Here is a 3,650-nt window from a genome sequence, read left to right on the forward strand (position 1 = left end):
ATTAGAGATCTAGCAATAGAAGGATGAAAGAATTTGGATAAAGATTTCCCACGAAATTTGATATCTGTCAATAATACTGGTATTAAAGATGTAACAAGTTCGGAAAAATGACCTAGGAGTAGGTCTTACATCAAACCAGAATACGAAAATTTTGACAGCAAAAAGACCTAATAGACTGAACGTTCAAGGTCTTAAGATAAACAGGAAAATACAAGGAAAAATGCTACTTAGAGCATAGATAAGAAGGCTATTCCTTTAACCAAAAGAAAGGATGAGCAGAGCATCTCCTACTGGCGATGGGCACCCCTCGGATGAACCCTTAATGCGGCCAGCTGATGCTCCATATCTAGCAGGTGTCTCTCATGCACTCTTTGGCGTGCTCGGAGTTCTATGACTTCAGCTCGAGTCACAACTAGTGCTTGCAGCACCGTCTCATTGTCTCTCGTAGCTCTCTCGTGAGCATCTTCAAGACAACAAATTCAGACAGTATTAACTCCCGCATTGGCATCAACCTCCATGACCCGGTTGATGGCCTACCTACCCTGCTCTTCATTTCGGGCAACTCTACGAACCAAAATAGGCTGGATTCAGTCTGCTGAGCCTCCCTCGCTCATGTTGTAGAAGCTTCTGTCTCCGTTGTATGGCATGGGTTGACCCTGCTCTTGACTCCATGTTCCCAAGTGTTCCGCCCACAGAGGCATCGGGCCATGAAAAGTCGGACGTGGGTTAGGATTTGGGATTGGAGCTACCAGGGGTAGATCATTGACTTCTGGCTCGGAGTCAGAATCCTCCGGGAAGTTCTCTGCGAAATCATCATCCAATGGAATTGCATTATCCTCTTCTGGCTCTTCATCGAGCCATCCCCCATTACCTTGGTTGGGAAAATACGGGTCGTCGTGGGGATAGAATACGGCCATGTTATCTATGCGAGAATAGGGTAAACGAAATAATTAATAGACGTACTACTTAAGATAATTATAAGATGATCCTTACCAGTTACTCCAATATTTGCGTAGTGCATACCAGTCATATGTAACCAAAATAGGATAGACCTTCGAATAAGTGACCGTAACGCTAATTCCACAACCAAACAAGTAACAGGAAGTAAAGAAAATGTCACAGATTCTAAGTCTACGACACCTTAGTCACATATAACCTTAGCGTATCCACTCAGCAACTATTGCCATACTAGTAAAGACCTGTTAGTTCTCAAATAAGTAATTATAGTAACATAAAATACTCCTATAGTATTTTAAGTTTATGTTTTGTTCTAAAGTTTTCATTGTAGTAGTGTTGGTAAGTTTTTAGACTTGCTGCAACACCACAACCATTCCTAGGCACATGCTAATCACTTCTCGGAAAGATATAGTTGATCAGGCTATATCACTCCCACATCTGATTATATGTCCCCAAGCTTACTTGTGTTGTCCAACAATCGCAATACTTTTGTTCTGTCCTAGTGACACTCATTTTAGTACGAATGCAGGTATGTATACTTTTGTTAAATATTTTATTATTTAAAAGTATAAACTCTTGGTCAGAGTATTTTAATCCCGTTATGTTTATAGTTGTATATCTTTTATGAGGTTATATACTCAATTCACTATAAACAAAGCTCTGATACCAATCTGTCACACCCCCAAACCAGAACGGCGGAAACGTTCGGGGGCGGAGGACGTTATGTACAGTATCATAACAATGCATAATAGTAAAACAAGCAACAACATCATCCATTGCATTAATAATATAATTCAATACAGTGTGTTCTGTGTAGTTTATAACACACCAAAATATGAATCAAAATAAAAGACGAGTCTTGAACGTGCTCCATCTTCTCAAAACCTGGTCATCGGTACCTGTCTACTGGTAACCTGAGATTACAAGTTATTTTGAAAGCGTAGATCAGCATTAAAGCTGGTGAGTTCATAAGTATTTAATGTCATTGTTTGTATAAGTTTGATGAAAGTGGTTTGTAAATGTTTGCTGTAAAAGTTTGTAAGTGTTTGTTGTAAATGTTTGTATACTTCCTAGAAAATCCTATATTTTCTACTAAAGTAGTCTTTTACCAAGACCCAACTGTTTTGTAAGTTTGTTCTTTTATAAAAGTGAGCTTTTTTTCAAGTATGACTATCATTACCAAAATATAGTTTACATTACCGTTTATGTGAGAAGATCACAGTATGAATGTAATGGGAAAATAAGTATGTATTGTAGTATTGTATATAAGTAACTACCGATGTGCTAACTACCTTAAACCTGTTTGTTTAATTAAGGTACAATGTGATAAGATTATAACCATACTTGATTGACTAGTAAAACATGACGTTCGAGACGTCGAAATGGTATGACATTCGTCACCCGTAGACCTGCAGGTCCCACTGTAGCTAGCAGCAAGGTGTAGGATGGTCAATCCCATATAGATCTATACACAAATTCATGCTCTCCCTCAAGGAGACTCTGGTTACAAAACGTGACACAGCAGTATATTGTTGTGTAATGAAGTAGTGGCTCACGTTAATGTTATACTATTCTTGTATTTGTATAGTGTGTTCTCTCTGTTCTAGTATATAGTATGTTCTCTCTGTTCTAGTGTATAGTATGTTCTCTCTGTTTCTCGTTATAGTATGCTTGAACTGACTCATGTATGAACTGACTCTTGTATGTTTCATTGATCTAGAAATACTATGTAGTAATCCTCTAAACTATACCTATTATAATTTACTAGTGATGTTGTTTGTATGTAGTAATCCTCTAAACTATACCTATTATATATATATATATATATATATATATATATATATATATATATATATATATATATATATATATATATATATATAATTAAGATTCAAACGACACTCGGACAAACAACCGGTACCTTAAGTCCACAACTAAACAAGGAACAGGAAATAAGGCGAGTTATCAGTCCTAAGCCCTTTCAACCTTATTTATATAACTATATCTATATAGACATGATTTTGACAATATATAAGTTTAAAAAGAGTTTTGTAAAATGATAAAGAGTTTAACATAGAAAAGAGTTTATAAAACGATTTGAAGAAGTTTGTTTGATAACACAGTTTTGAAATATAAGAAATCCACTTGTTTGATAGTTATTAATCACATGTGATTGATACAATAACTATAATGTTTTCTACTTGTATCCCCCCCCCCACAAAAGCATTTAAAATCATTTAAAAGATAAGTTAGGGGTATGAACTCACCTGTAGTGAGTGATTCGTGTGAAAGGTCGATATAGGATGCTAAGTGTCAAGTGAAGCCTCCAGCACAAACGGATCCTATTAAGCATATAATGACACATATATGTATTTAATTAGTGTATATAACAACTAATCATGATAGGGAACCACCTTAGGGACTAGGAAACACTTGGATTGAAGTGTTACAATCACATGTGATTGCACTAAAGGGGTTTACGGCCACACAAGGGTGTTTACGGCCAAGGAGTATACGGTAAAGTAGTATACGGCCAAGGAGTATACGGTCAAGGAGTATACGGCCAAGGAGTATACGGTTAAGGAGTATACGGCCAAGGAGTATACGGCCAAGGAGTTTACGGCCATACGTTCATGGAAGAAACATGCAAAAGAGGTGTTTTACGGCCCTATCTAGCATCCATTAAGTGTTTA

Source organism: Lactuca virosa, chromosome 8 (genome assembly GCF_052849685.1).
Source record: "Lactuca virosa cultivar CGN04683 chromosome 8, Lactuca_virosa_CGN04683_v6, whole genome shotgun sequence".
NCBI lineage: Eukaryota > Viridiplantae > Streptophyta > Magnoliopsida > Asterales > Asteraceae > Lactuca > Lactuca virosa.